The 21,849-nt window shown below is 40.2% G+C and overlaps 1 protein-coding gene and 1 non-coding gene across 5 annotated transcripts in view; both read right to left on the reverse strand.

The window, feature by feature from the left end:
- The window catches only part of EFCAB2 (EF-hand calcium binding domain 2), a 161,620-nt gene that overhangs the window by 79,820 nt on the left and 59,951 nt on the right, over nucleotides 1-21,849 (reverse strand). The gene's annotated exons all lie outside the window — the stretch shown is intronic.
- LOC117077002 lies at nucleotides 232-334 on the reverse strand. The gene has a single exon (XR_004434604.1). It is a non-coding gene; the product is annotated as a U6 spliceosomal RNA (small nuclear RNA).

The raw sequence follows: 21,849 nt of genomic DNA on the forward strand, positions 1-21,849 counted from the left end.
TTACAAACATGAAATCACTAAAGGTGGAGTCTGAAAGAAATGCACAATAGCATACCATTATTATATGGTACATTCACCATACATACACTAGACACAAATAACCTCAAAGCATAAATATGAGTAAAATATAGTAAAGTAATTAGGAAGTGGTAAATTGTGAGTATTTATTACCTTTCTTTTTGTCATTGTTAATAAAAGCATTTATTGTGCATGTTATATAGAATAACCTGAAAAAATATGGGATGCTTCATAAATTTGTGTGTCAGCCTGTGCAGGTGCCATCCTCATCTTCTCAATGTTGTTCTGATCTTAGGTAAGTGCTGCTGAAGAAACCACCTTTATTTTTTAATATAATTGAATTAAATCTATATAATTTATTTTTAATATAAAGTAGCTTTAAACATTAGTTTGCAGAATTCCTGAAATTTAGCCATTAGCTCTTGTGAGCTGGGATAAGTCGGCACAATCTGGCTCCAGCACACCACTGATGGTGAGAGTCAAAATCACTCCATTCAGACAGCTAAAGAGGCCTTCCTGGGGCCGTCCCTGTACAGGTTCATCTCCTCAACAGCGAGAGTGGCTAGGAGCAACTCACTCAGTATTCTACCATGTACACAAAATAGAAATCAAATACTACTCTTGAAAAAGAAAATTTTGTCTCTTTGAAAGATAATTTTCTTCCTTTTAAATTGATTTCATGGGATTAAAAAAATGCTAACTCCTCAATTTTGGTAGGCTTTTGAAAGAAAATGAAAATCAACTGTTCCATATAAAGTATTTAAAATATGCTGACACATTTGATTTCCTTTTCTTTCTTTCTTTTTTTCTTCTTCGAGACAGAGTCTCGCTCTGTCGCCCAGGCTGGAGTGCAGTTGAGCGATCTCGGCTCACTGCAACCTCCGCTTCCCAGGTTCAAGCAATTCTCCTGCCTCAGCCTCCCAAGTAGCTGGGATTACAAGTGCCTACCACCACGCGCAGCTAATTTTTTGTGTTTTTAGTAGTGACAGGGTTTCACCATGCCGGCCAGGTTGATCTCAAACTCCTGACCTCAAGTGATCTGCCCGCCTTGGCCTCCCAAAGTGCTGGTATTGCAGGCGTGAGCCACCATACTCGCTCAACATTCGATTTCTTTTGTCAAAGTAGATGTCTTACATTGATAAGAAGTACAAACTAACTCCAAAAGCCTTTATGGTTACAAGTATAAAAAATATTTTTCTGTACCTGTACTGTATATACAGTAGGGGCTAGGAGTAAGACTATTTCAGAACAAATGATCCCCAATAAGGTGGCCCAATCACGGTGTCATCATTTAATTATGTATAGCATTTGGACCACTTAAAATGTTTGACCCGGGGAAGCTTGGTTCTTGGCAGGCTGGCATTTAGTGGGTGTAGTATCACGTTCCTGACACAAGGGGGAGCCAGTGCCATTGAGCTAGGCTGTGACTTCCGTTTAAGGGCAGCCTAAGGTCAAAAACACCAAAGTGAAGACCAGATTCAGAACATTTCACACAATTATAAGAGACCAAAAAATGGGCAACACATTTTACCTGCTCTATTAAATAGCTAATATTATGCTAAGGATAAGAGAACATTTAAAGCAATCCAAAAATGTCTAAGGACAAAGCAGGATTTGAAAATGGTTTTCATTCATTTAACAAATATTTGAAGCCTGTGATGTGCTGGTATCATTTACAGAACAGCAGAGAACAAAATAAAGACCTCGCCCTTATGGAGGGCATTTTTCACACATGAACCTTATTTTGGAAAAGCCATGAAATGAAGGTAAAATAGTGACTAAATCTCTTTATTCAGCAGAGCTATTCTGTTCAAAAAAGGCTTCTTTTATCCAAGGTCCCTCTAATCAAGAGATCACTTCTTCACTGCTAAAACATGCTCCTGAACACCTGGTTCTAACTTGCTGCAGTATTATTTCTTATATAGTCCTATGTGCTAGAGTTTGTAGCCGCCTAATAAACTCTGGATCTTCTATATATCATTAAAAACAAAAGCTCTATAAAATACTGGATATTACACAGAGTGACTGAGAAATAATTGAACCACACAGTCACTTTTCATCTGCCATGGCGCAGGCACTCCCCTCGGCGCTGTGATTACTATGAATTAGACAAAATCCCTGCTGTAATGGAACTTACAATCAAGGGAGTGAAAGAATAAACATAAAGAAATGTAAGCGAATTTTAGGTAGTGATAAATACAATGAAAAAATCACCACCATAACCACCATTTTCATAGTTCTATCAGTTTGCTAGGGCTGCTATAACAAATGACCATAGAGTGTGTGACTTAATCACAGAAATTGATTTTCTTGGTTCCGGAGGCCAGAGGTCCCAGATCAAGGGGTCAGCAGGTCGGCTGCTTCTGAGGCCTTCCTTAATTTAGAGGGGCCACTTTTTCTCCCTGTGCTCGCACCTGGTCACCCCTGTGTGCGCGAGCATCCCAGTGTCTCTCTGGGTACCTGGTCACCCCTCTGTGCGTGAGCATCCCAGCGTCTCTCTGGGTGTCCAAACTTCCTCTTCTTATAAGGACACAAGTCAGATTGGATTAAGGCCCACCCTAATGGCCTCATTTTAACTTAATCACCTCCCTTTGGTTTGGGCTTTTTAATTTAATCATCTCTTTAAAGACCTTATCTCCAACTAAGGTTACATTCTGAGGTATACCGGAGGTTAAGACTCTAAGACATGAATTTGGAGGGGACATAATTTAGCCCATAACAATAACATCTTACAACTCACTGCCACCAAGCTTGCCTGGCCACCATTCCCTCTTGCCTGGACCACTGCAGTAGACCACAGGCTGTCATTCTGCTTCTGCTCTCGCCAGCCATCTCAATCCATTCTCACAGCAACCAGAACAATCTTTTTAAAATGAAAATCAGAACATGTAATGCCCTGCTTAAAACCCTTCAACAGCTTCCTGGTCAACTTCTTCCCGACAAACTGCACCGAGAAACTTCTTTTTCACAGCATGTAAGGCTCTACATCATTTGACCCTCCAAGCTTTTTGGCTTGACCTTACACCACTCTCTAGCGACCTCACAGGTACACCATCCTCTTTGCTTTATTCCAGCGTCCTAACCCTCTCCCCTTCAAAGGGCCTTTATATTTGCTTTCCCCTAGTTCACACAGCCGACTCCTTCTAATCTTAAAGTTCTTACCTCAAAAATTACTTCCAGAGACACTTTCCCTGACCAGAACATCTGAACTATTCCATCCCACCTAACCACACCCCAACTCTCTAATGTATTATCCTCTTTTATTTTCTTTACAGTACATTTTGTTACATCATCCTGTTTTATTTACAGTATAGCATTTATTACTATTTGAAATTATATTTATTACTTGCTTACTTGTCCATGATCCATCTTTCTCCTCGAAAATATAAGTTCCTTGAGGGCAGAGGCCTTGTCTTTCATTGTTATATTCTAACACCTAGAAAAAGCTCACACTTAATAGGAAATCAGGTATTTGTTGAATAATTCATGTTTGTGTGTTTGTTTTTTATACACAGGGCCTCGCTATGTTGGCCAGGCTGGTCTTGAACTCCTGGGCTCAATCGATCCTCCCGCCCCAGCCTCCCAAAGTGCCGAGATTACAGGCGTGAGCCACTGTGCCCAGCCAATAATTAATGAATTTGTAGAACACTTTATAGCTGAAAAATGCCTTTCAATTAAACAGTACTTTCATATATATCCACTCATTTAATTCTTATATCAATCTATATTATATTCCTCATTTTAAAAATAAGGAGACTAGAACTTTGAGACGCTATCTGACTCGCCCTGCTAGTAACATAGCTAGTCTGGGGCAAAACTGGAAATTGGTCCCATCCTCTGACTCCTGAGCTTGTCTCTCAGCACTTTTTGCGGTAACATCTTCTAACAAATCTTGATGGCGAGTGTGATTCAAGGTGAAAAGTAGTGGCAGAGAAAAAGACTCAGGTGCAGACCAGACCCCGTGCTGTCTGCGTATTTCTCCAAGAGGCCTTGGTCATAACAAGGGTTTCATAAATGTTTACTGAATTAATAGACTACAGCATTTGTCTGTGTTGGGAAAGGCCCAAGTAATTCTAAATTCCACATTGCCCAATGGCTGCCAACTGCCCAAACAAAACAAGAACAAGCCCACTGTCCTGGAATTTCCTTGTTAAAAATGACACCGAAACGCCGCTTGGCAAAAACCGCAGTAAAAACAGTCACAGGCGAGATCGACCAACAGATGCTACTTGTGGGCCAGAGTCTGGGGGGAAGCAATATTTGCACAGTCTCGAAGTATCTCTTCCAAGATATTTACCAAATACAAAAGGAAAATTCATAACTTTGCTGTGGGGAAACTTGGCAGACACTATCTTAAGCAAGCAATTAAGGTGAACATCATCAGTACTAAAGCATAGCAACATCATGGATTCCCTGACATGATGCTCGGAGAAGGGCACAAACTCACTTGTGTGTAGTATTCTCGCCAAAAATATACTGCCTCAATCTAATCACAGGAAAATATCTGGCAAACCCAAACCGAGGGACATTCTAAAAAAGAATTCAGCAGGATTTTTCAAAAGTATCAAGGTCTTGAAAGAGGAACTGTCACAGATTGGAGGGCTAAAGAGACAAGACGACAGTGCAGGACAGGTTCTGCATGGATCCTGGGAGAGAGGAGGGAATTCGTGGAAAAACTGGTGAAACTCTAGTACGTCTCTAGTTCAGCTGATGGCACTGAACCAAGGTTAATTTCTTGGTTTTGATCATTGTAGTGTAGTTATGTAAGATGTGAATGGGGTGAGGGATACACAGAAACTCTCTTGCACAATTTTTTTTTTTTTTTAGAGGCAGGGTCTCACTCTGTTGCCCAGGCTGGAGTGCAGTGATGCCATCACAGCTCACTGCAGCCTCAAACTCCTGGGTTCAAGCAATCCAACCACCTCAACCTCCTGAGTAGCTGGAACCACAGGCATAAGCTACCACGCTTGGCTTTTTTTTTTTTTTTTTTTTTTGTAGAGACAAGGTTTCATTATGTTGCCCATCCTGGGTACTATTTTTTTGCATTTATATAACTCTAAAATTATTTCAAAATAAAACGTTTTTAAAATACTGGATAATATTTCACTGTGTATACATATCACATTTTCCTTATCCCTTCATTTGTTTGGACACTTATGTTAATTCCCTATATTGGCTATTGTGAATAATGCAGTAAATAAGGGGGTACACTGAAAAATTAAATTTCAAAATAATGGCATACTAGATTCCTTTTTTCTCTGTGGTCAAGGAATGGAAATTTCTGGTTAATCAAATTTTTTTAAAGAGTTACCACTTTTACACAATATCAGGGTTATTAGCCATTTACAATGTAAGATTTTTCTCAAGATGTTATAAAATCTCTTGATTTTATAATTCTTTTTTTGGCATAAAATTTTATTATGTAAAATTTTATTAAATTTTAAAATCTTTTTACATCTGGCTTTTGTTTTGAGTTATTTTTCCTACTCCAAGTTTATAATGGAATTCATTCATATTTTTAAATACTTAACAAGGTTTTGTTTTAAACCTAGATACTTGTTGCACATCAACTTTATCTTACTATACAGCATGAAGTATAGATCCAATTTTATATTTTTCCAAATAGCTATCCAGTTAAATCTATGTTTTTCCCACACATCAGAGATGCCATTTATATCCTATATTAACTTTCCATATGCACTTGGAACAATTTCTGGATTTTCTATTCTATCTCATTGATCCATTATGCCATACTGTTTTAACAATAGAGGATTTGTAATATGTTTTAATATCAAAAAAAGCTAAACTCACCGCCTTACTCTTTATCAGAGTTTTCTTGCCTATTCTTGCTAACTTTTCATATGAAAATCAAAATTCACTTATCTAGCTCCAGAAAAGATCTGATGATATTTTAATTGAGATTGTGTTAACTTAATAAGTTAATTTAGGATTATTTGGCATCTTTATAATTTCAACTCTTCTTATCCAAAAACATAGTATGTCTATTTGCTCATCTATTTTTATATATTTCAGGTTATCTGAATGTAGCATATTTTTGTTATATTTTTGTCTATAAATTTTAGCTTTTTTGTTGCTACTGTAAATTAGTCTTATTTTCCATTATATCATCCAACCGGGCATTGTTTGTATAGTTGAACACTCTTTATTTCTATATATTAATTTTATTCCCTATTCTACTTTAGCAAATATTATTTTTCTTTGTAATTTTTCCATTCCACACATATTTAATCATATATCTGTGAAAAAAGATAGCTCTTTCTTCTATCTTTATACCATTTAATGTCAAATACTTATGTGTCTGTTATCACCTGTCTAATTATATTGGTTAATACTTCTAGTCAATACTAAATAATAACAGCAAATGCAGATATCATTATCTTACTCCTGACATTAATGAAAATGCTGTTTGTGCCTTCTTTATTAAGTAAGAAACTAGATTTTGGGCTGAAATGCACATATTTTATGCTAAGAAAGCATGTCCTTAATTTCTACTTTATTGAATCTTTAAAATTATGAATATGTGAATTCTGTCAAATGCCTCTATAGAGATGATCCTATGATTTTTCTTCACAGATCTGTTTCTATGATAAATTACATTAATAAACTTCCCAATACAGAGCTATTTTTACATTTCTGGAATAAACCTCCACTTGCTTACGTGCGCCACTGATTTTTGTTGCTAATATTTTATTTACAATTTGTGTACAGATATTCAGAAGATTGTTTTGTAAGTTTTTTTTAATGCAATATTTGTTAGGTTTTTGATATCAACATTATACTTACTTTGGAAAAAGAATTTGGAAGTTTTCCTTCTTTTCCTATTCTCTGAAAGAGATGAAGTAGCACTAGAGCTAAAATGTTCTTCTTTGATAAGAATTATCCTATGAAACTATCTGGATTGAAGCCTTTTGGTGAGAGAACTCTGAAAACTTGCCTAATGATTCTGCGTAAATTAGTGTGTTTAGATTTTCTATCTTTATGAGATCAGTTTGTTTTGCTTTTTTCATCAATTGATTTTTAAGTGTATAATCCAGTGGTTTTTAGCATATTCACGAGGTTGAGCTACCATCACCACCATCTAATCCTAGAACATTTTAATCACCCCACAAAGAATCCCCATACCTGGTAGCTGTTATGTCCATCCCTCCCTCCCCTTACCTCCTCACAGCCACTGATCTGTGTGTCTACAGACTTGCCTGCTCTAGACATTTCATATAAATGTCATACACATGTGGCCTTCTGTGTCCAGCTTCTTTCACTCAGCATAATGTTTTCTAGATTCATCCGTGTTGTAACACGTATCAGTACTTTCCTTTTTACAGCTGAATAATAATCTATTTTATGAATATATCATGTTTCGTTTATCCATTCATCACCTGACGGACATGTGAGTTGTTGGCTGTTAAAAATAATGCTACTATGATCATTCATCCACAAGTTTTTGTGTGGACATATTTTTTCATTTCTCTTCAGTATATGCCTAGGAAAGAATTTGCTGGGTCATATGGTAACTCTACATTTAACTTTCTCAGGAACTACTAAACTGTTTTCTAAAGTGGCTGCACCATTTTATATTTCTACCAACAATTGCTATCTTTCATTTTTAAAATTACAGCCATTCTAGTAGATCTAAAGTAGTATTTAATTACAATTTTGATTTGCATTTCCCTGATGACTAATGATGCTTAGCCTATTTTCATGTGTTTTTTTGGCCATTAAATAATCTTCCTTAGAGAAATATCTATTCAAACACTTTGTCCACATTTTAATTGGGTTATTTGTCTTTTTATTGTTGTCAATTTTTTATATATTACAGGTACTAGACCCCTTATCAGATATATGATTTGCAAATGTTTTCTCCCACTCTGTAGCTTGTCTCTTTATCTTCTTGACAGTGTCCTTTGAAGCACAGAAGTTTTTAATTTTGGTGAAATTCAATTTATCTATTTTTGTCTTGGGTTGCTTGTTTGAGGTATCATAGCTAAGAAACCACTGCCTAATCCAAGGTCACAAACATTCACACCAATGTTTTCTTCTAAGGCTCTTAAATTTTAGCTCTTTATTGAGATCTTTTCTTTTTTTTTTTTTTTCTTTTTTACTTTTTTTGAGACAGTCTCACTCTGTTGCCCAGACTGGAGTGCAGTGGTGCAATCTCGGCTCACTGCAACCCCCGCCTCCCAGGTTCCAGCAATTCTTCTGCCTCAGACTCCCAAGTAGCTGGGATTACAGGTGTGAGCCACCAGGCCCGGCTATTTTTGTATGTTTAGTAGAGATGGAGTTTCGCCATGTTGGCCAGGCTGGTCTTGAACTCCCGACCTCAGGTGATCCGCCCACCTTGGCCTCCCAAAGTGCTGGAATTACAGGCGTGAGCCACTACGCCCAGCCCTTTTATTCATTTTGAGTTAATTTTCATATATGGTGTGTGGTAGGGTCCAACTTCATTCATTTGCATGTGGATATTGAGTCATCCTAGCACCACTTGTTGTAAAGACTATTCTTGTTTTCTATTGAATTGTCTGGCCATCTTTATTGAAGATCAACTGACCATAGTGTAAGGGTTTATTTCCAGACTCTCAATTCTATTCCATTGATGTATGTGTCTAAACTTACATCATTATACCAGTATCACAGTCTTAATTACTGTAGCTTTTCAGTAAATTTTGAGATTGGGAAATGGGAGTCCAACTTTGTTATCCTTTTTCAAGATTGTTTTGGCTATTCTAAGTCCCTTGCATTTCTATATGAATTTTAGAATTGTCAATTTCTTTAAAAAAAAAAAAAAAAGGCAACCAGGATTTTGATAGAGATTGCAATGAGTCTGTTAATCAATTTGGGTAGTATTGCCGTCATAACAATAGTAAGTCTTCCAATCTATATACATATGACTAGGACTGCTTCTGGCAAATTGTATTTTACTAGAAAGTTGATTGTTTCAGCCAGGTGTTCAAATTCGCTTGTATAGAGTTGTACAAACGACTCTCATTAGATGTGAAATTTTCCTATGTTTTAATGATTCTGTCTCCCAAGTTATCTTCTATTTTTACTTTCCCAAATAAGACACTGCTAGTGACTTATCTTTCTATTAACCTTTTGCAAAAAAACATTCATTTATTGGTTCCTACTGTTGCACTGTTTCCCAACCCCATTATTTCTGTTTTTATCTTCATGAACTTCTCCTTTCTGCTTTCTTTCAGTTTACCTTTTTTTCCCTAGCGTTTTTGATTTGGATGTTCTGTTCATGTTTTTATGCTTTCATTTTTCTTTATACAGGCACTTAATGAGTCTTAATTTGGTTGTATCTCATAGTTCTAACATCATTTCCATTTTCTTTTCTTTTTTTTTTTTTTTTGAGATGGAGTCTCACTCAATTGCCCAGGCTGGAGTGGAATGGCGCAATCTTGGCTCACTGCAACCTCTGCTTCCTAGGTTCAAGCAATTCTCCTGCCTCAGCCTCCCAAGTAGCTGGGATTACAGGCGCACGCCACCATGCCTGGCTAATTTTGATATTTTTAGTAGAGACGGGGTTTTGCCATGTTGGCCAGGTTGGTCTCAAACTCCTGACCTCAAATGATTTGCCTGCCTCAGCCTCCCAAAGTGCTGGGATTACAGGCATTAGCCACTGTGCCCAGCCTGTCATTTTCATTTTCAAATCTAGTTTCCATTACTGTTATTTTCTTGTATGTTTTCAATTTAATTTTCCTAAAATTTTACCTTTGAACTAAGAAACACTTTTTTTATATAGACTTTAAAAATGTTTTCCAGGTTGAGATACAGATTTAGGTATGGAAGAGATTTCCCAGAAAGGGTGTAAATGAAAAGAAGGATGGAGATGAAACTCTAGTGGACATTAATAGTCCAGATAGAAAGATAATTGTCTCAAAACAGAGGCTGAGATGTTGGATGAAAACAAAAGACGCTGGGCGCGGTGGTTCATGCCTGTAATCCCAGCACTTTGGGAGGCTGAGGCAGGTGGATCATTTGAGGTCAGGAGTTCAAGACCAGCCTGGCCAACATGCTGAAACCCCATCTCTACTAAAAATACAAAAATTAGCCGGGCATGGTGGTGCGTGCCTGTAATTCCAGCTACCTGGGAGGCTGAGGCAGGAGAATCACTTGAACCCAGGAAGCAGAGGCTACGGTGAGCTGAGATTGCACCACTGCACTCCAGCCTGGGCAACGGTGAGACTCTGTCTCAGAAAAGAAAGAAAAGAAAAGAGAAAAGAAAAGAAGATGGTATGAAAAATAAAAGAAGAGAAAACAACCTCAGGAAAAACAGTTTGAGCAGGATGGGATGGAGAGATAGAAGTCAAATTACAAATTGCATGTTGAAGAAGGAACGGAGTGCTCAATAAAGGGCAAACTCTTTTTTAAGATTCTTAGCTATAAAGAGAAAGACAATCATAGGGCATTAGCCAGGGGTTTTAGTGGGTGGAAATTTTTTGGTTTTATTTTATATAAAAGGCGTTTGTGGGAGAAGGTGTTTGGAAATAATAATGGAGGCCTTTTCATCCATAATCCTTTATATCCTTCTCCCAACGTAGACAAGGGCATTCCACGCTCACTGCCTCCGGGAGAGGAGAATTCGGCAGTTGGCAAGGCGAGTGCCCAGGAAAGCTTTGTTACAAAAAGGGATAGTTACTTGCCAGGGTGTGGCTAAGGCACATAAGCTACCCACACCTGCACCTGTGGAGACATCCTTGATTCTGCCTGGCTTTGGGCTGCGGGTTCATAAAGAGCACCAGGTCTGGGTGGGTTGGAGAGCCCCACCATGTGCCAGCTCTGTGGTGCTCTTTTGCGTGCAGTCCCAGACTAGCCACGCTGTGAGGCCACTCTGAAGCTCACCCAGAATTAAGAACCACTGCTCTGTTCCACATGTCAATGGATCTAAATCCTAAAGCTAGAGTTTGCTTTCTTTTTTGGGCTCTTTTAAAAAAATGTTGCTCAGGCTGGTCTCGAACTCCCAAGCTCAAGCAATCTTCCATCTCAGCCTCCTGGGTAGCTGGGACTCCAGGCGTGCACCACCACACCTGGCTAGGGTTTTCTTTCTAAAAGCCCAAATCTCGTCTTATCCCTTTTCCGCACTTGTGGATGTGTATTGCTTACACAGTGAAATCCAGGATCCTAGAGCATCAAGCAAGATCGTTCACTGAATGGCCCTGGCCCACCCTTTACAGATTCATTTCCTAACAACACCACACAGCTAGTCACGTATCCTCAGCTAATATTATCAGCACTGCATATAGAAAAAAGACAATGTTGTATGCATTACAGAACTCAAATAATAAATACATTTTGTCATCAGTAAGTTTATAACTTAGGAGAAATAGAAATATAAGCTTTCAGTAAAAAAAAAAAAAAAAACAGTACTCTAAGAAAAAATAAACATTTGAGTGTCACTTCTCAGTAATCAAAAAAATGAAACAGAAGATGGCTATGGGTTAGGAGCTGGTGTAACACACATCCCTTTAAATTAACCAAAAGCTTACTTGAATTACAGCACTTACAACCTGGCTTCTGGCCTGGCTTCATGACTGCATAGCACCTGTAAACACTTGTTTCTAACTGCTTTAAAGATAAAAATACTGGCCGGGCGCGGTGGCTCAAGCCTGTAATCCCAGCACTTTGGGAGGCCGAGACGGGCGGATCACGAGGTCAAGAGATCAAGACCATCCTGGCTAATACGGTGAAACCCCGTCTCTACTAAAAAAAATACAAAAAACTAGCCAGGCGAGGTGGCGGGCGCCTGTAGTCCCAGCTACTCGGGAGGCTGAGGCAGGAGAATGGCGTGAACCCGGGAGGCGGAGCTTGCAGTGAGCTGAGATCTGGCCACTGCACTCCAGCCTGGGCGGCAGAGCGAGACGCCGTCTCAAAAAAAAAAAAAAAAAAAAAAAAAAAGGATAAAAATACTGAATTCCCATGCTACCTGGACCCTGCTACTATAAGCCAATCTCCTCCCTCTGACAGCCACTTCAAGAGCACGCACGCCAGTCTTGCCTTTCTCACCTCATCCTCTCAGACACCTCACCTTACTATATATGAAGATGAAATGGATGAAGTTTGTGTTACTTCTTCTATCTGTGATATAGAAAACACTGAATTCTATTGCTACAGTTGACCATGGTAAAGATGGAGTTTACTTGCTCTGTGTATAAAGCAGTGCCAGTAGTTACTAACCCCTACCTTCCTGCAAATAAATTCAGAGGCAATTTCAGAAAACCCCTGAACTCTCCCATGAATCTATACAAATGTATTAATATCCACAGCTTGGGATTCGGAGAGGAAGTCTTAAAGAGAGGCTTCTTTATGTCATGCTTACCAGAAGTAGCAAAGCGATGATCGCTCTCCCGTGCCCCATCAGCCCTCCCTGAAGGGGGCCATCCTATTACCCAACTTCCGCCGGGGATAGTGCTCACCAAGATACCTAAGAGACCCCAACCCTTCCTTGGGTCCTTGTGGAGCAAAATCAATAATGCCACTATGTGAGGATAATGGTCACTGCTGTAACAAACTCCAGCCTCCAGTGGCTTAACACAATAGTCATGGAGGTGGCTCACATAAAATCCAAAATGGATTTTCCTGATCGGCAGATGGCTTTCCTCCAAAAACTCATTCAGGGACCCAGCTCCTTCCATTTTGTGGTTCCATAATTTTCAACATATGGCTTCCAATATCACTCTACTGGATGTATCAAGCTGTAAAGGGAAAAGTACCTTCCACGTGGGAGGCTTCCATGGACCGGGCCTAGAAGTGGTACCCATCACCTCCATCCACATTTCATTGGTAAAAACTAGGTCACATGGTCTAGCTAGACCATAATTCCCAGCTCCCCTCTATCTGCAAGAGAAACTGAGAATTACAGTATAGCTGTGTGCTCAGGAGGAGAGGAAACAGAATCAGACTACCCAATCCCCACCACAGACGACCACCATGACATGAATCACTAGCACTACCAGGGAGGGGGATGACAATAAACCGGTGAGTTGACCACAGAGTTCCAACTGCTGGCCTAGAAACTGGGATGGAATGGCTTAACATTAGGCTCAACCAACCTCATTAGATTTGGGGGTAACTGTATCAGGTGAGCAGTAAGGTCTCTGCCAAATCCACACTTCCCTCCCGAGAGTTTCTGAATGTATAGGTTGCTATGCTTTGTACCATTGGATCAGCCTCCCTAGGCAAAGATGCTGGAACCGGAGCTGGCTACTTAACCAAACAGACAGGCACCCTCTATAGGTCTGCAGGGGAGGGGCTGATGCAGTTGAGCTCTGCTCAACAAAGGCACACACTACCGAATACTGACAAATGACCAAAGCAGACTTTCCTTCTTTCTTCCTTGGGAGTTTTAAAGCAAGACATACAGATGGAAGAGGAATGGCACAGAGGGAAGGCAGGGTGCAGAACCATAAAGCATCTGACCCCAGGAGGAGGTAGATGCAAAGGAGTAGGAGACACACAGCGGAGATCAAATCAGTCAGGAGCAAAATAGGAAGAATCTGGAAAAGAAGAAATAAAAGCAGGCAAGGAGAGTCGCCGGCATGTTAGATGACCAGTCGGTGTGGAGTCGCCAGAGGGACTTGAAATATGAGAGTCCCTGTGGAACACAGGACATTTAATGGCAATAAATATCCTCCCAGGACCCTGAGGCTGGAATGCCACTGTGGGGACTTCCTGCTATTCCTTACATAAATAAATTCCTTGCATTAAATGGCATAGTATTTGCATATAACCTATGCACATCCTCCCATATACTTTAAATGCTCTCTGGATTACTTATAATGCCTTCTATCACTTATACTTATTTCCAAATATGTCCTTACAAGAAACTTGCTCGAACTGAGAAAACTTAAGAATATTTGGTCCCATCCAACCTGACACAGCATGACCAACAGAACGATGCAAAGGAGCCCAGTTTCCAGGCAGGTCTGGGGCACAGGAATACACAGTAATACAGAATGATGCAAAGGAGCCCAGTTTCCAGGCAGGTCTGGGGCACAGGAATACACAGTAATACTTTCTTGGTTTGTGTCCCTTCTGTATTTCAAAGCTAGTAAAGAAACTACCAGGAGCTGTTCTTTGCAATGCTTTTGCATTAAGTCTTCCACACTTTTTGAGTGAATCTAATATTAGATTTCCTCTGTTAAGGAGAACAGGTCGAGGCTGCAGGACGTACAAATCTGGAAGCCACAGAGGGTACACACCCAGAGGCCACAGGAATTTTATACCCAGAGGCCTCAGGAAGTACACTCCCTGAAACCACCAATCCTCAGAGCCTCTGGCTCCCCGCTTTTGAAGTCATACAGCAAAATTTGCACCTGATCAAGACAGTCCAATAAGAACAATAGGCCGGGCACGGTGGCTCCTGCTTGTGACCCCAGCACTTTCGGAGGCTGAGGTGGGCAGACCACTTGAGGCTAGGAGTTCGAGATGAGCCTGGCCAACATGGTGAAACCCTCTCTCTACTAAAAATACAAAAATTGGCCAGGCATGGTGGCGCCTGCCTGTAATCCCAGCTATTCGGGAGGCTGAGGCAGGAGAAACACCTGAACGCAGGAGACGGAGGCTGCAGTGAGCTGAGATCACATCACTGCCCTCCAGTCCAGGCAACACAGCAAGATCCCATTTCCAAGAAAAAAAAAAGAACAAACAGACAGAGCTGGGCACGGTGGCTCACACTTGTAATCGCAAACACTTTGGGAGGGCTGAGGTGGGCAGATGACCTGAGGCCAGGAGTTCCAGACCAGCCTGGCCAGCATAGTGAAACCCTTTTTCTACTAAAAATACAAAAATTAGCTGGGCATGGTGGCGGGTGCCTGTAATCCCAGCTACTTGGGAGGCTGAGGCAGGAGAATCGCTTGAACCTAGGAGACGGAGGTTGCAGTGAGCTGAGATCGGGGCACTGCACTCCAGCCTGGGCGACAGAGTAAGGCTCCGTCTCAAAAACAAAAACGGACAGATACCTGTAATCCACAATCAACCAAAGCTGGCCTCCAAAGATACAGAAATGGTCTTCTTTATTAAAATAGCCAGCAATGGGCCCTGAAGAGGGAAGCCTGAATCCAAACGTTATTTTTCTTGTCACAATGCCATTCCTATTAACTTCCATCTGTAAAGCCTGGAACATAGCTTACTGGGATATCTAGGACTGACCCCATGCCCTTTGCAATGGCCTCCAATACATTAACCCTTGTGGCATTTATGCCACTTAGTCTAAGCTTGAACTAGAGAGCTACCTCCATTTCAAATCCCTGAACGCTACTGAAAAGCCATAAAAACGAGCTTCATCACAGATGTGACCCCAATCCATGGGAACCATACCACAGTATGAAAGAAAGTAATCATTTCAATAAAAACAGGGCATAAGAAAATAATATACATGCATTTCCTTGTATCTGGCTAGAATCTGGAGTGATGCCTCAACACTAGTATTCTGGTTGCCAGTATTTTAGAGGGGAACTGGGTGACTGGTGGAAAAGAGTTACAGGGACTTTTCTTTGAATTTTGTTCTCTTTGGATTTAAACATGTGAACATATTATCTATTCAAAAACTTTTAAGCTCTAATCCCCTTTCCTGATTGCTCCTTCATATTCTGTAACTGCTCAAGTTCCACTCCTCTCTCTCAAATCTTACTTCCCCCATCTTTGACAAACTCCTCTTCCCATCTCTGTCAGAGTGGGTTTCTTCTTGATCCTGCCCACCATCCCACTCTCAGAACTTAACTATAAAGACTGACATAACTCTTCCCCCAACAAGAAAAAAAAAAATATTCCTCTTTAAGAAAAGGTAAAGTGTAGTGTAGTGTAGTTTTTGGCAGTGTAGGAAATAAATAAGATCTTTGAAAAGTTCCACATTAATAAATTTAGCCCTGTCACTATTATAGCAGCGTCATATTACAAACAACCTAAATTTCCAAAATTAGGAAATATGTTAAATTGTGGTATACTTATACATTGGAACACCTCTTAGCTACGAGAAATGACTGTGTAAATTTACAAGATGTCATTCAAGTAACAAGTATTCAAGTACAAAAAAACATTTTAAAGATAAAAGAGGCTGAGCACGGTGGCTGACGCCTCTAATCCCAACACTTTGGGAGGCTGAGCAGGCAGATCACTTGAGCCCAGAAGTTCAAGTCCAGCCTGGGTAACATAGGGAGACCCTGTCTCTACAAAAACTAAAATTTAGCTGGGTGTGGTGGTGCGTACCTGTGGTCCCAGCTAGTGAGGAGGCTGAGGCAGGAGGATCACGTGAGCCCAGGAGGTCAAGGCTGCAGTTAGCCGTGATGGCACCACTGCACTCCTGCCCGGGTGGCAGACTGAGACCCAGTCTCAAAAACATCCATGAGGCCGGGCGCGGTGGCTCAAGCCTGTCATCCCAGCACTTTGGGAGGCTGAGACGGGCGGATCACGAGGTCAGGAGATCGAGACCATCCTGGCTAACATGGTGAAACCCCGTCTCTACTAAAAAATACAAAAAACTAACCGGGCACGGTGGCGGGCGCCTGTAGTCCCAGCTACTCTGGAGGCTGAGGCAGGAGAATGGCGTAAACCCGGGAGGCGGAGCTTGCAGTGAGCTGAGATCCAGCCACTGCACTCCAGCCGGGGCGACAGAGCAAGCAAGACTCCGTCTCAAAAAAAAAAAAAAAAAAAAAAAAAAAATCCATGAGCACTTCCTGAAAAAATTTAAAAAACTGACAAGAGAATCTACACAACAAAAATAAATCAAAGAATTCAAGGATGGAGAACAAAATGAGAAAATGTGGTTAGTGGCAACTTCATTCAAATATACAAAACTACTAAAAAATGTGTGAACAAAGTATGAACATTCTACCTTGTCAGTGTAAAAATAAAAATATACCTAAGATAAACTGGGGGTTGGGAGAGAAAATGTAGAGACAGAATTTTGGAAATGCTAATGTCCTTACCTTTCACAGCAAGGAATCAACGGACACTTTTTATATTTGAAATAGATAGTTTAAAAAAACACACAAGGATTACAGTCTCTTAATGTTTTCCTCAAAATCTTTTCTGAACTTAAAATAAATAATGTCTCTTATGGCTAACAAACATTTGAGATTCCACAATTTCTTCAATTTAATTTTTTTCTTTTGTCACATTCAAGTAAAAGTAAAGTAAGTCCTTCCCACATGAAGATTATATCCTGGATTTTTCCTTCCATACCTTTTTCCTTCCTTTCCTTTCCTCCTTCTTCCTTTCTTATTAATTCCCCACCTTTCTATCCATTTATTATATTACGCATGGACAGAAAGAGCTCTAGAATAATAGTAGTCTAACATTAACAATTATTATTTCAGGAAGTAGAATTTGGAATGACTTTAAAAAATTCTCTTTGACTCTTTAACCCCGGTTCATCAAAAGGACCATAAGAAGCAAACCAATTATTAACAAAGCAACTACAAAGTGAGATGGTAAAGAGATAAGATATAAATCACTCTTTTAAAAATATTTATTTTTATGTGTAGTTATAAAGTATTTCAGAGAAAAGTACAGGAGAAAATATGACAGCCGATACTAAGATTTAACAGATGTTAACATCTTGCCACATTTTCTTCAGAATTTTTTTCCTAACAAGAAAACATTGCAGAAACAGCTAACATTCCACTCCTCCTCCCTTCTCCTTTCATCTTCAGATGCAACCACACCACTATTCTGAGGATAATGCTCATCATTTCCATGCATATCTTTGTATTCATAAACAATATTTACTATTATTTTGTCTATTTAAAATGTATATATATGGTACTATGTTTCTGTCCTTTTGTAACTTTTTAAACTCAACGTTGTTTTTTGAGATTTATCCAAGTTACACATGTAGTCTTAGGTTCATCATTCACTTCATGCATACAGGTGAATAATCACTGCATGAATAAACCTGTTTTTACAATTCATTTCTTATTGAGGGGTGTGTGGACCCAACAATTCCCAATCCTCTTCCATGTTTTTCCATTGCACAAATGTAGACCCAATATCAATACAGTTTTTATAAAGCTCTCTGAGTAGCTTCCAGCATTTTCAGATAATAACTGTCTTGGGGACACCATCCATGCAATCTCTCTACACTGCTCACACTTTTTACTATCTGATAAACATGAATTGCAAAATGTTGTTTTAATATCTCTTCAAAAACAGCACTATATGTGAAGAAGTAAAAGTAGTATTTATGGTACCTCCAGTGCTCCTAGGAAAAGTTATTTCTAATCCATTACAAATAAGTTCTTGTTACTACTTCTTATTGAATTTTACACAGGACCTAGTACACTCAAGTTTCCCGCCAATTGCTAACGAAGCTTAAGTCTCACTATCAGTAAAAGAAATGAATATTGGATATCATGAACCTCAGAGACTCATATTGAGTTGAAGATGGAAGCAATGAAAAAAGAGACTCACTATATTAGCAAGTAGATACTTGGTGCTGCTGGACTGCAAAATTTGTCTAAAGATTAAGAAAATATTAAGAAAAATCTCCTATAGATGGGGCAGGTATAAATTAAACACAGTGTACTAGTCCATTCTCATATGACTAATACTGCTATGAAGAAATACCCAAGACTCGATAATTTATAAAGAAAAAGAGGCTTAATGGATTCACAGTTCCACAGGGCTGGGGAGGCCTCACAATCATGGTGAAAGGCGAAGGAGGAGCAGAGGCACATTTTACATGGCAGCAGGCAAGAAAGTGTCTACAGGGGAGCTGTCCTTTATAAAATCATCTTATTCACTATCACGAGAACAGCATGGGAAAAACCTGCCTGTATAATTCAATGACCTCTTACTGGGTCCCTCCCACAACACGTGGGGATAATGGCAGATACAATTCAAGATGAGGTCTGGGTGGGGACACAGAATAGTCTGGAATACTAAAAATAAGGTCACATTGTACAGGCATTGAAGCATAGGAACAGGACAGACGGGTGTGGCTTGGGAAAGGGGAAAGATTGGTGCTTTTATTCCAGGATTGGGCCCTATCTCATCTTAGCTCACCAAATTCATGAGTATCAGCCTGTTCTGAAATTGATCAGAATGGAGTGTTAAAAAAAAAAAAAAAAACGCGGCCGGGTGCGGTGGCTCAAGCCTGTAATCCCAGCACTTTGGGAGGCCGAGGCGGGCGGATCACAAGGTCAGGAGATGGAGACCATCCTGGCTAACACGGTGAAACCCCGTCTCTACTAAAAATACAAAAAACTAGCCGGGCGAGGTGGCGGCGCCTGTAGTCCCAGCTACTCGGGAGGCTGAGGCAGGAGAATGGCGGGAACCCGGGAGGCGGAGCTTGCCGTGAGCTGAGATCCGGCCACTGCACTCCAGCCTGGGCGACAGAGCGAGACTCCGTCTCAAAAAAAAAAAAAAAAAAAAAAAATGCAAGTTGATATTTTTCATTTGCTATCCTTATACTTTTGTGGTTTAAGTGGTGCAGGTATTTTTATTTCAATTTTGTCGATCAGGAAAACGAAATAAAAAGAGGGTGGTACATAGAAAACCCACGCTACGGCCAGCAACTGACTACTCATTTCTAGTGTGCTTTTATTCTTAGATTACAAAAACTTGGATTTATTTGTGAATAAGATTATAGTCACTTTTACATTAAATGTATCAGCTACATGGAAAAGTTCGCTTATTTCTTAGAGGCACTCCTTGGGGGTGTATTTTTCCCCACCAAATTAACTTTATTTAGGGGAACCTAAATTTATTCTACTAAAACTACTCTAAATGACATTTGTTTGTTTCCAAAAATTAAATCCATATTCCAAAGGTGTGTAATTTGACTAAATTAAAAAAAAATCTGCATGCCAGAAAGTAAAAGTAGAGGGAAAAGACACACGACATACATATCTTGACTAAGGCTGAGAGCTTTAATATATGAAAAGCTAAAGAATTCAGTGGGAGGCCGGGCGCGGTGGCTCAAACCTGTAATCCCAGCACTTTGGGAGGCCGAGGCGGGCGGATCACGAGGTCAGGAGATCGAGACCATCCTGGCGAACACGGTGAAACCCCTTCTCTACTAAAAATACAAAAAACTAGCCGGGCGAGGTGGCGGGCGCCTGTAGTCCCAGCTACTCGGGAGGCTGAGGCAGGAGAACGGCGTGAACCCGGGAGGCGGAGCTTGCAGTGAGCTGAGATCCGGCCACTGCACTCCAGCCTGGGCGACAGAGCGAGACCCTGTCTCAAAAAAAAAAAAAAGGATTCAGTGGGAAAAAATGGGGAAAAATCATGAACCATCAGTTCAAACAAAATGAAATACAAATAGTTTTAAGAGATATGAAAGATGTTCATAATCTAGAAAATGAAAATTAGGCCAGGCACAGTAGCTCATGCCTGTAATCCCAGCACTTTGGGAGGCTAAAGCGGGTGGATCACCTGAGGTCGAGTTCGAGACCAGCCTGACCAATATGGTGAAACTCCATCTCTACTAAAAATACAAAAATTAGCCAGGCGGATGGAAGCCTGTGATCCCAGCTACTCAGGAGGCTGAGACAGGAGAACTGCTTGAACCCAGGAGGTGGAGGTTGCAGTGAGCTGAGATCATGCCACTGCACTCCAGCCTGGGTGATAGAGTAAGACTCTGTCTCAAAAAAAAAAAAAAAAAAAAAAAAGAAAGAAAGAAAAAACAAAAAAGAAAAAAAGAAAATTAACACTGAGTTTCCATCTTTCACATATCAGATTGGAAAAAAAATCCCAATGCTTGATAATTAAAGTTTGTTTCAGAAGGATTGAAGAAACTAGTACTCTCACATGAGTTGAGAGACTCTATCATCAAGATAGCAACATCTACCAAAAATTGTCAAGCCCTTTGACATATTTCCAATAATTTACCCGAGAAAAAGTTTTCACTTTTGCGAGAGGATATGCATGCTAAGATATTCTCTGCAACATGAACTATTATAGCAAAAGCCTGGAAACAACTTCAATGTCCATTATTGGGGAGATTAATTCAATATATTATGATTCATCCATACAATGAAATAAGGATAATTTTTTTTTTTTTTTTGAGACAGAGTCTCGCTCAGCCGCCCAGGCTGGAGTGCAGTGGCGTGATCTCAGCTCACTGCAACGACTGTCTCCCAGGTTCAAACGATTCTCCTGTCTCGGCCTCCCAAGTAGCTGGGATTATAGGCACCCACCATCATGCCTGGCTAATTTTTGTATTTTTAGTAGAGATGGAGTTTCCCCATGTTGGCCAGGGTGGTCTTGATGGTCTTGAACTCCTGACCTCAGGTGATCTGCCCACTTCGGCCTCCCAAAGTACTGGGATTACAGGTGGGAGCCACTGCACCCAGCCAATTTTTATATACTAATAGTCAAGATATATTGATAAGTAAAAAAAGCAGAGTGCAGAACAGTTTATATAGTATCATACCATTCACGTTAAAAATAAACACATATCCTACAACTCAAAAACAAACAAAATAAAACAACCTGGTTTAAAAATGGGCAAAGACGAGAGACTTCTCCAAAGATGTACAAATGTCCAATAGGTACATGAAAGGATGTTCAACACTACTAATCAGGAAAATGCAAATGAAAGCCCCAGTGAGATACCATTTCACACCCAGTAGGATGGTTACTATAGAAACAACAATAACAGCAACACCCCCCTCCAAAAAACCAACAGAAATGACAAGTGCTGGCAAAGATGTGGAGAAACCGGAACCTCGGGGCATTGCCGGTGGGAACGCAGCATGGTGCAGCCGCTGTGGAAAACAGTACAGTGGTTCCTCAAATATCCAACACAGAACTACCACGTGATCCAGCAATTCCACTCCTGGATATGCGCCCAAAAGAATTAAAAGCAGAGAC

This window comes from Trachypithecus francoisi, unplaced genomic scaffold (assembly GCF_009764315.1).
Source record: "Trachypithecus francoisi isolate TF-2019V2 unplaced genomic scaffold, Tfra_2.0 Lachesis_group5, whole genome shotgun sequence".
Lineage (NCBI taxonomy): Eukaryota > Metazoa > Chordata > Mammalia > Primates > Cercopithecidae > Trachypithecus > Trachypithecus francoisi.